Source organism: Schistocerca piceifrons, chromosome 2, assembly GCF_021461385.2.
Source record: "Schistocerca piceifrons isolate TAMUIC-IGC-003096 chromosome 2, iqSchPice1.1, whole genome shotgun sequence".
Classification (NCBI taxonomy): domain Eukaryota; kingdom Metazoa; phylum Arthropoda; class Insecta; order Orthoptera; family Acrididae; genus Schistocerca; species Schistocerca piceifrons.
In genome coordinates, this window is record NC_060139.1 from 853,579,833 (window position 1) to 853,592,324 (window position 12,492).

The following is a 12,492-nucleotide window of genomic DNA, read 5'->3' on the forward strand; positions in this document are numbered from 1 at the left end:
TTCAAACCGGTCGTGATTTTATTTATGTTTATAGTGGTGACAGAATAAGACTGCGTCATTGTGCTGTCACTATGTACTTGTTTTGATGAACTAATTTAGTTTCCTGTGGTTCAGGATTCAGTTAAGCTGTAACAGTTTTCTCGGAAGGCTGAACATGGAATAACCCTTTAATCAGTTTATTAGTTACTGTCCCGTTTTTTTCTACTTCTGATGTTTCCTCTTGTAACGCAAGCAGACTGATTTCCTGGTAAACTTTCTGATTTTTCCTCCAGTGATTCGTGTACGACCGTTTCGGACTGAACATTCTTTGGGCTTGGGTCGCCCCTACCGGATTTTCCCTTCCTTTGGTTACGAGCTACATTCTCATTTGGTTGCGTCGGTATTTTACTTCGCGGCTTATCTGGAGCAGCAGCAGACGCTTTCGCAATTTCGGTTGCCGGCGCCTGTCCTGAGGTGTTGACCGTGATTTCAGTTTGGCCACCACTTCCTCGTTCTTTATTAATTTCACTCACTTTCTGATCGAGGGAAACAAATGGAGACTGCAGTTTTGCAACCTCTCCCTGAATTTGTTTATTAACAGATAAATTCTGATCTTTGCAATCGGCAACTGCACCTGTTGTTTCTTGCAAATTAATGCTGCTTACACCCCCTTCATTTTCTGGTACCGTATGTGTATTATCTTTCTGTTCATTAGTTTCCATTCGCATTTTGCCTTCAGGTTCCTATGCCTCCTCATCGCACTGTTTTTGCTTTCGAAGTGAGGGAGTGGGACAAGACAGCTCGTCCTCTGAACAACTATCAGTTATCTCCAGAGGTCGTTTTTTCGGTTGCGTTTCAGTTTCACGAGTAGTGGCAACAGGGTTTCCTTTTGTTGTTAACGGGGGAAATTGACTGTTATCGTGAAAGGAGACATCAGCTTGGCCCGCTGCGTTAACATCCTCAACCAGTTGTTCCGGGCTATTCTTTGGTAACAGATCATTTAAGGTAAGCTTCTGACGCTGTATCAAATTACTTTTAAGAACAACAGTTCGCCGCGGACATTCCTGTCTGAAGTGGCCGGTTTCGTTACATATATGACATGTAGCTTCCTGACCTGTATAAACAATTAGTGCCTTATACCCACAAACAGTTATGTGAGACGGAATATTCGTCTTAACGTCCATCTCTACACAGAGGACCCCGTTAAAACACTGCAGTTTAAAGCGAGGCGACCATCTTTCATTTGCAATTGATTTAACGTCTCCATAGTTTGAAAGAGCTTCCTTAATCTTATCATTTTCAATTTCAATGGGAAGATTCAAGACACGAACGGTTTTGTAATGAATGTCCGCTCTATAGACGGAAACCTTACTTTTATAACCATTTCTATGCACAAAATCTACTTCATAGCCCCACTTTCGTAACACTTTATCAACAGTCGAAGCACTGATTAACTTGACAAAAACACAGTATTTTTACTGATCCAGTTGCCAGGTATGAACGGTTTCAGAATTTAGATCAATTACCTGTGTAATCCAGTCATCTATTTCCAGGGATGTCGGCTGAACAGGACGGGATTCCTCGTCAAAAGCAAATACCAGAGTATTCTTCCTGAGGTTTGTTGCCATGGTTAATCCAGCGAAGCAATTTCGGTTAAACAACCGAAATTCCAAGTAGCAGCAGCAAGACCAGAAAGAGCGATCAGATCACAAGCAACAGGAACGAACACGGAGATTAACGGACGGACGGCACTCGGCGAAGCACAAGTACAGCGATGTAAACACTGAAGTGCAGCGCAACAGTTAACAGCGGCCACTCGCAAGCGCGGCTGAAACGGAACTGAACCACTCGACCACACTGGCCGGCTTATATTTTGCAATATTAGCTGGGTGTTCGCTGTATAATTTACGAGCAGATACTAAACTTTAAACTAACAAATATATTGAAAATCTGATTACACTATCAGAATCATCGTGCAAATAAAGGTAATGTACATGTTTCTTTTTAAGGTATCATGATTCATCCAGCTACTATTAATTTCTATACAAACTGTGAAGTGTCTGCCATCTTTGGCACTCCCTGCATGTGTCCTTCATCGACACAGCGTCACCATGGAATTTCTAGCCACGCGGCTGATGGACCACGCGCAGGGGCTACCACTCTTGCTCCAGCTATTGGTTGCCGAGCGACCCGTGGGGCTACGCCAACTGGCTGGTCCCGGCGGATGTTCGAGTCCTTCCTCGGGCATGGGTGTGTGTGTTTGCCTTAGGATAATTTAGGTTAAGTAGTGTGTAAGCTTAGGGACTGATGACCTTAGCAGTTAAGTCCCATAAGATTTCACACACATTTGAATATTTTTCTTTTTGTCTACGCCAACTCCGAACTTAGAATATTTTCAGGGCGCCACAGCTCGCCCGTTACCTCACAACATTATATAACAGTACAAGAAAATAGCAATTTGCAAACTGAAAGAGAAACGAACCTACAATCGCAGCTCATTTACTATCAGAAAAACTGGCTTCTAGATCTTAAAAAAAAGGTCTACCAGAAATATGAAACCCAATATTCTCGTGACCTGTCCAAAGTTACAAAAGCTACAAAAAAGTGCACTTAAATATTCGGGCTGGATAAGCCACATCTGCAGTTTCTGAAAGATTGTTCTTGAAAACGGGGTATGCTCTGCGTCAATAGCACAGTAAAGGGGAACCTCCCCTAAAATTTTATTTTTAGAGTCTGCAGACAAAAAGTTTTGGGATATGTAATGTTAATTATAGATGTATTTTATTGAGCAACAAATATGATATTAAATGTATCTGTATATTGCTTTCTACGTCTTTCAATAAATATGTCATTTAACATCAGTTTATGGGTTGATTAATATTAGCCATCGACATTTAGACTTCTATTATGAAATCGAAATATCATCCATGGTTTGCCTGTATCGCAGATTCCTACTCCAAGCACAGTTTGTTTTTTGTGTCATTCTGCTAATAAGCTGTCGGTTTACGGCAAGTAGGCTTAGATATGTGACATGTAGAATGTTTTACAAAATGCAGTCAATAGTAGTTTCCGGTAAAAACAGTCTTTTTGGATTATCTGTGTTTTTTGTTGTCTGATTCAGCCTCGGATCTGCATTAACCCAGGTAATCAGAAACTTGGTGTATATGGGAGATGTCCAGCTGCGGCATTCGCTTGATGACTAAGGGAAAACTGCGGAAAACCTAGGGGATTAAACCTAGTGCTAATTTATTACTGGGGCATTGTTACCCGTTGTCTAACAGAAAAATGAAATGTGTGTGGGTGTAAAAATTATGATAGTAACTGAAAGGGAAACTGCGTTTAATTTGTTGAAATTTGTCACATGGAAAGTTCTGAGAAAGTGAATACCATTGACCCTATCGAGTTTTCAAACAATACGACGCTCTCGTTGCTCTTGCTACAAGCAGCTGTGGCCTCTCGCCTGTATCGTGTTTGTGCGTGGCGATGTTGAGTCAACACGGAGGTCGTTCTCTGCTGGCGCGCGCTCCCACGTCCCACGTCCCCGGAGAGCGGTGACTGTGCCGGGCTTGTTTCTTTGCGTCGGAGTCCCCCCGCAGCCGCTGGCGGCCACTGACCTTGCGCCGCCGCCAAGAGGGGCAGGGAGGGGAGCCGAATGCTGGGGAGGGGTGTGTTGCGCCAAGCAGTTGGCAGGCATGCGGGCGCAGGCGGAGTACGGCTGGCGCAAGGCCGCGCGGCCCACACAGAGCAACACACGGTCCGCGCCTCAGCGCACAACAAACCACTGCCACCACGCAATCAACACCACCGCTGCCTAGTGTTATCAACCCTTGCAATACCACGAGGAGGGGGGGGGGGGGGAAGCTACTTTGTGCCTACCTTTTGGAAACACTGTAATACGGTCATATACTTCCTATTTCTAAATTTTGAAAGTAAAATATTGTTTTCACCAGTGTTGTGCAGTTGTCCACTGCAGTGGACAGCTGTTAATGACGCTTCTTTGGCGGTTTTAATCAATATCGAGCCACTAAAAACACGCAATCCCGTCCAGTGGATACTCGCTGCTGGCGCTGTGATCTGCGTACATCTGCAGCCGCAGGACTGATTCAAAACGCCAAAGTCCGCAGCTCCTGGTCGTGCGGTAGCGTTCTCGCTTCCCACGCCCGGGTTCCCGCGTCCGATTCCCGGCGGGGTCAGGGATTTTCTCTGCCTCGTGATGACTGGGTGTTCTGTGATGTCCTTAGGTTAGTTAGGTTTAAGTAGTTCTAAGTTCTAGAGGACTGATGACTATAGATGTTAAGTCCCATAGTGCTCAGAGCCATTTGAACCATTTGAACCATTTGAACCAAAACGCCAAAGAAGCACACCACTAACAGCTGTCCACTGCAGTGGACAACTGCACAGTTGGGCTAATGCTTTGTTCTACAAGATTCCGTAATGGCTTTAAATTTTTCAGTAGAACTAGACCCACAAATTTATGTCTTATGAGAAGGTGTAACTTTTCACAAGAAATGTCATATCTATATGTGGTGTGCGTACTGTAAGACCTTCGGTACACACACCATCAGATTATTTGACTTGTCGCTCTAACGAAGTAGGCGAGTGTCAGGAATATGTCTCGTGGTCTTATCGTGGCTTGTTTATCTTCTGCCGTTAGGTCAGACGACAGAAATGCCACTTGCACGCTTAGAGTAGCAGATTGACGGTGACCAACTTTAAACAGAACTTGAGTAATTTTCACACACATTTATTAAAATAATAAGCATAACAATACCTTAACTTGGTTCTGGATGCTATTTACAATTGACAATCTGAAGTTCCGTTTGTCTTGGTACGTTAATCTTATTCTCACATATCTCTGATACTTGACAAAGTGTCTGATCATTTATCTTCATGGCTATGTACAGGACTATGGTAATCTTATTAGGCGCAGACTGAAACTTGACTATAGACTGATGCAGATTGTACAGACTAATGCAGACTGGTACATACTAATGTAGACTGACTAATCTGAAGTCTGTACACTCGTTATAATACCTCGAGCGTTCAGGTATCACTGCGCGAGTGTGATCCGCGAGGAGAAAAGGTTCTACTTTAGCAGCAATCTCATTGGCTGCGTGACATATTAATACGCGGATCTGCGGAAGCAGCATTTGGTCCGTCTCTTAAGCAGCGCCAACTCGTAGTGCGGAGACGGACGAGCGCTGCGCCTGCGTTGTGCTTAGCGGGGCGCGCTCTAGTGGGAAAGTTGTGTACGCGCTGACTACGCGGAACTATGTACGCAACACTATATTTTTAGGTACAGAATCCTTCATACACATCAGAATAGCTTTAAAAGGTATGTTGTGAATAAAATCCAACGACTATTAAGAAACTTATATTTTTTTAAACTGTATAGCTAACACTTGGTTCAAGAATCATAAAAGAAGGTTGTATACATGGAAGAAGCCTGGAGATACTGACAGGTTTCAGATAGACTATATAATGATAAGACAGAGATTTAGGAAACAGGTTTTAAATTGTAAGACATTTCCAGGGGCAGATGTGGACTCTGACCACAATCTATTGGTTATGAACTGTAGATTAAAACTGAAGAAACTGCAAAAAGGTGGGAATTTAAGGAGATGGGACCTGGATCAACTGACTAAAACAAAGGTTGTACAGAGTTTCAGGGAGAGCATAAGGGAACAATTGACAAGAATGCGGGAAAGAAATACAGTAGAAGAAGAATGGGTAGCTTTGAGAGATGAAGTAGTGAAGGCAGCACAGGATCAAGTACGTAAAAAAACGACGGCTAGTAGAAATCCTTGGGTAACAGAGGAAATATTGAATTTAATTCATGAAAGGAGAAAATATAAAAATGCAATAAATGAAGCAGGCAAAAAGGAATACAAACGTCTCAAAAATGAGAACGACAGGAAGTGCAAAATGGCTAAGCAGGCATGGCTAGAGGACAAATGTAAGGAACTACAGGCTTATCTCACTAGGGGTAAGATAGATACTGCCTACACGAAAATTAAAGAGAACTTTGGAGAAAAGAGAACCACTTCTATGAATATCAAGAGCTCAGATGGAAACCCAGTTCTAAGCAAAGAATTGAAAGCAGAAAGGTGAAAGGAGTATATAGAGGGTCTATACAAGGGCGATGGACTTGAGGACAATATTATGGAAATGGAAGAGGATGTAGATGAAGATGAAATGGGAGATATGATACTGCGTGAAGAGTTTGATAGAGCACTGAAAGACCTGAGTCGAAACAAGGCCCCGGGAGTAGACAACATTCCATCAGAACTACTGACGGCCTTAGGAGATCCAGTCCTGACAAAACTCTACCATCTGGTCAGCAAGATGTATGAGACAGGCGAAATACCCTCAGACTTCAAGAAGAATATAATAATTCCCATCCAAAAGAAAGCAGGTGCTGACAGATGTGAAAATCACCGAACAATCAGTTTAATAAATCACGGATGCAAAATACTAACACGAATTCTTTAGAGACGAATGGAAAAACTGGTAGATGCCGACATCGGGGAAGATCAGTTTGGATTCCGTAGAAATATTGAAACACGTGAGGCAATACTGACCCTACGACTTATCTTAGAAGCCAGATTAAGGAAAGGCAAACCTACGTTTCTAGCATTTGTAGACTTAGAGAAAGCGTTTGACAATGTTGACCGGCAATACTCTCTTTCAAATTCTGAAGGTGGCAGGGGTAAAATACAGGGAGCGAAAGGCTATTTACAATTTGTACAGTAACCAGTTGGCAGTTATAAGAGTCGAGGGACATGAAAGGGAAGCAGTGGTTGGGAAGGGAGTGAGACAGGGTTGTAACCTCTCCCCAATGTTATTCAATCTGTATATTGCGCAAGCAGTGAAGGAAACAAAAGAAAAATTCGGAGTAGGTATTAAAATCCATGGAGAAGTAATAAAAACTTTGAGGTTTGCCGATGACATTGTAATTTTATCAGAGACAGCAAAGGACTTGGAAGAGCAGTTGAACGGAATGGATAGTGTCTTGAAAGGGGATATAAGATGAACATCAACAGAAGCAAAACGAGGATAATGGAATGTAGTCGAATTAAGTCAGGTGATGCTGAGGGAATTAGATTAGGAAATGAGACACTTAAAGTAGTAAAGGAGTTTTGCTATTTGAGGAGCAAAATAACTGATGATATTCGAAGTAGAGAGGATATAAAATGTAGACTGGCAATGGCAAGGAAAGCGTTTCTGAAGAAGAGAAATTTGTTAACATCGAGTATAGATTTAAGTGTCAGGAAGTCGTTTCTGAAAGTATTTGTATGGAGTGTAGCCATGTATGGAAGTGAAACATGGACGATAAATAGTTTGGACAAGAAGAGAATAGAAGCTTTCGAAATGTGGTGCTACAGAAGAATGCTGAAGATTAGATGGGTAGATCACATCACTAATGAGGAAGTATTGAACAGGATTGGGGAGAAGAGGAGCTTGTCGCACAACTTGACTAGAAGAAGGGATCGGTTGGTAGGACATGTTCTGAGACATCAAGGGATCACCAATTTGGTATTGGAAGGCGGCGTGGAGGGTAAAAATCGTAGGAGACCAAGAGATGAATACACTAAACAGATACAGGAGGATGTAGGTTGCAGTAGGTACTGGGAGATGAAGAAGCTTGCACAGGATAGAGTAGCATGGAGAGCTGCATCAAACCAGTCTCAGGACTGAAGACCACAACAACATTTTTTTTAAATTTTTTGTGTTGTTCGTAAAGTAGCTCCCCCTTGCTAGAACACATTATGCAAAATGCATTAGTAGTGCTAAGACTCTGTTAAAAGACTTACAATTTCAAAACTTATTTTAGAAAAGTCCGTTATTAATGGAAGTCAACAATGATTGACAAAATTTGTTTATTTTATTTATTTAATTCTTTGTGGTGGCCATAAAGTACCCCCCCCCCCCTCCCTTGGTAGTATGTGTTATGGAAAATGCGTATTTGGATGTTACTGCCGGCCGGTGTGGCCGTGCGGTTCTAGGCGCTTCAGTCTGGAACCGCATGACCGGTACGGTCGCAGGTTCGAATCCTGCCTCGGGCATGGATGTGTGTGATGTCCTTAGGTTAGTTAGGTTTAAGTAGTTCTAAGTTCTAGCGGACTGATGACCATAGCTGTTAAGTCCCATAGTGCTCAGAGCCATTTGAACCATTTTGGATGTTACTGTGACTCTTAGGTTATGGACATTTTTATTAGTGATACTCAAAAAGTGCAAACAGTGATGTCGAATTACATCTGTTGATGCTGAAGGAATTACATTAGCAAATGGGACCCTGAAATTAGTACGTGAATTTTGCTGTTTGGTCAGCAAAATTAGGGAGGATTTAAGTGAAATACAGACTGGCAAGAAAAGAGTTGCTGAAAAGCATAATATTTTTTCATTTAATACTAATTCAAGCCTTAGAAAGTCTTTCCGAAAGGAGTTTGGAATGCACCCGCATAACTAAATATAACAGCTCAAACAATAAACAGGAGCTTTTGAAATGTGGTGTTACTGGAAAATGTTGAAGATTCGAGGTGCAGACTGGATAACTAGAGAGCAGAGAATGTACGTTACAGCAGCCATGCAGAAATGAAGAGGCTCGCAAAGAGTAAGTGGCGTGGAGAGCTACATCAAAGTACTCTCTACGGGCGACAGCACATCACGGGCACACCATGTGTACTATATACACGTACGCCGTCTTAAGTAACGTTTTCTTTTTCTGATTAATTCTAACTCGTTTGAATCTTTACCTCAATTTCCAAAGATTAAATTGGCGTTACATCTGCATCTGTTGAACTACTTCAGCTGGCCACAAAATGACCTACTTCTGAATTTGACAAAAATTTCGACATTAGTCATAAGGTGAAAAGATACAGCTGAGATATACCCTCAGGTTGGGTTAAACACGATTGTGCTCCACGAGGCGTGATAGTATTATTGGTAGTAATACGTCGCTGTCTTCCTCCAACCATTCATCTGACTGGCATACCATGTTACAAGGGGCACGTTTGACGTGGACTCTGAACCTCTGTGCAACTTGTGAGAGCGTGTTTATTCATTTGAAACGTAAGTGAGAATACGGAAGTTCTTTACTAATCCAGAAGGCAAGCGTTTGTGATTGAACTGAGGTGATAAACTGAAGCACGTGTAATATCCAAAAACATCGATATAGACAGTAATTTTTGAGATCATTTCTCGGGGAGAACAGCGGTCTGGCAAAAAGTTCTTTAAAAATGTTAAAAATGGTCACAGTCAATCTCGACCACAGAAATATTTATTCTGATGGTCAGTTTTTGGCAGTCCTCAGACCCCATACCACGACGGTTGGTGGTGGCGGCGAATGGAGCGGGTGAATATGAGCGTCTGAGGGTGGTCAAAATTTGACTGTATCCGGTTGCCATAAACATAAATGTTTCTCAGGTCGAGACAGTTTGTGTCCATTTTTAAAGTCGATATAGACGTTGAAAATGGAGTTGTAAGTCGGTAACGCATTGTACTTAAACAGAGAAACAGACACCGTAACTGAAGGCGACGTATTACCAGTAAGGACATTGCTAACCTGTACCCAGAACGAAACTGCGGAGGAGTGTTCACCGCTGTCAACCTCCTTTGCAGATAAAAAGTATATGATAGTCCGGAAAGTCTAGCGCTCCTGCGCTATTTTCTGTCACGCAAGAGTACTGTAAGTCTAGCAAGAAGTTTGGAACATGGGAAAGAGCCGGGAAGAGCACTGCCAGCGACAGGAGATGTTTCCACAGACACGCATCGGCCAACTGAGATTAAGAACAGGTAGCGCCGCTTTCGTAGCCGAGGCCATAAACGCAGCACAGTAGTCTTTTATTCTTGTTCTTTTTCCTCGAAGCTGTACCTTAATAAGTACACAGCCTCGGATAACGTTCAGTTGTTTAAATGATTACACATAGCCATAATCCGTATCACTTCAGGCAGGAGGGTTACCTCATATTCTCGGATGTTATTGGATTTAGCATATTTTAAAATTCAGGAGTAAGTAAGAAACACGTATTTCTTTGTTTTCTCCAAAAAAATTCCTGCCCCGAGATACAGGCCTCCAAAGATGACACTGCGAACACTATTTTGAAGATGCGAATTCCGGAAGAGTTTTTAAAATGCTGTATCTCTGTAACAGTTCTAGATATTTTGTTAGAGTTTTTATATTTGAAAGATAATTGCTTTATGATTGCAATGGTATGCTCCGTTTGGGCATATCAAAGTTTTTTTACTGTCGCCTTTTGAATTTTTTTTAATAATTTACAAGAAAAAAAATGTTTTATGAAAAATGCCAATCCAGAAAAGTTAGATTTTTTTCTGTTGATTAGTACGCCGGGCGTGGTAGCTACGAGGTCTCAGGCGCCTTGTCGCAGCCCCTGAGCTCCCTCCGTCGTAGGTTCGAGTTCACCGTCGGGCATGTGTGTGAGTGTGTGTGTGTAGTCCATAGCGTAAGTTAGTTTAAGTTAGATTAAGTATTGTATAGGCTTAGGGACCGATGATCTCAGCAGTTTGGTCCCATAAGGCCATACCACAAATTTCCAATATGTCGACACGGTAGCTCAGCGTGTTCGGTCAGATGGTTAGCTGCCCTCTGTAATAAAAAAAAACTGAGTTAATGGTTCAGCGACGAACTGAAACGGGTGTATTGCGACGTCCGCCCCGAGCAGATGCAACGAACTAAAACGAACAAAATGAAATTAAAAAAGATAAAAGAAAAAAAAAGTGGCCAGCGCGACAGAAAGTCAATCCTAAGCGCCCGAATTCGATTCCCGGCTGGGTCGGAGATTTTTTCCGCTCACGGACTGGGTGTTGTGTTGTCCTAATCATCATCATTTCATCTCCATCGACGCACAAGTCGCCGAAAGACATGCACCCGGCGAACTGTCTACCCGACGGGAGGCCCTATTCACACGCCATTTACATTTTACTTTCTCTGCTGCAGTCATTTCTTTTCATGTTCAAAGTTCAGATATTTCTTACACTTTGTTGTAGTTTCTTGTCAGTTTCTTTGTCGTGGTTGTTCATTGCAGGTTTCTCTATTGTAGCTCAAATTCAAATGGCTCTAAGCACTATGGGACTTAACATCTGAGGTCATCAGTCCCCTAATCAACCTAAGGACAACACACACATCCATGCCCGAGGCAGGATTCGAACCTGCGACCGTAACAGCAGCGCGGTTCCCGATGAAGCGCCTAGAACCGATCGGCCACAGCGGCCGGCTGTATTGTAGCTGTTCAGTGCTAATTTGTTTACTGAAGAGGCTTCTACGAAATCTGAGACCATCCAGTGAGTTCTGTGTTTTCGTGAGGAATTTACTAGTTGACTCAGTTGCAGTGTGTTTTGTGAAAAGGACTGTTTGAAATGTCTTCTGATTGGGGCCACAGGAGGGTGATGTGTGCTGACTATTTGCATATCCATAAAAGAGTGATATTTAAGACAAACAAAAAAATGGACTTTGTTCAGGTTGGGAATAAGTGTTGTCATTTGAAGACTGTTTCAAAGCGAAGATGTTTCCAGTGACGACTTTTAGTGTTATAAATGTTTTGACAGAACAACAACAATGATATTATCGGAACAAGGTGAAGCCTCCCATGGTGCAGATGATGCTGATTTTGCACCAACAGAGGAAGAATTAAATACCCTGAATCAGTTAACTACAGAGGTAGGTGTTAGTCCTGCTAAGAAACTGTGGTCAGTGAAGTCGAGTCATACGCTCTTTGCAACAAGAAAGCGCAGAGAAATTACTAAAGCTATGGATGAATACACTACAACAAAACTGACCACACTCTTCGACGTAGAAATTCCATCTTCAGAAGAAAATGAACCAAAGCACTCTTACACCTCTTGCTAGGAGTTTTTCACTAATATCAATTCAGCTGTTGAATACTGTGCATCCTACAGTGAAAAGGTGGAAGTTTTAACTATTATTTCAGAGACATTTTCAAAGAAAACAATTTTGAACCACGTTTCATTAGTGTCAAAGTACATGGTGGACAAATCGAGAAATGTGAGGTCTGTAAAAGGAGTCTTTGGAAGACCAGTTGCCTATTTTGGTCATCCTATAGAAGCAGCTAAAGTTCAAAAAGTGCAGTCATTTTAAGAGGAAGCTAAATGGGACTGTTCTTGCCAGAGTGCCAACAAAAAAGACACTATAACTGTAACAGTTGAAGGTCAAAAAGTTGTGAAAGTGAAGAGGAACATGACTCGTAGTATTAACGAAACTTTTGCAATTTATGAGAGCAACTACACAACTTCACATATTGGAAGATCAAAATTTTATGCACTGGTACCTAAGTGGGTAGTTCCACACCGACATAGAGATGTCATTTTATGTGAGTACTGTGCGAATTTTGGACTCTGTGTGGTAACTTTGTAGAACTCACTGGAGCACGTAACATATGACACCCTGGTTGGGCGTGTGAAGTCATTAGTAGTCTGTGACGTAAAGCGAGAGACTTGTTTGTTTCAAGAATGTGGTGACTGCCATGGAAAGGGAGG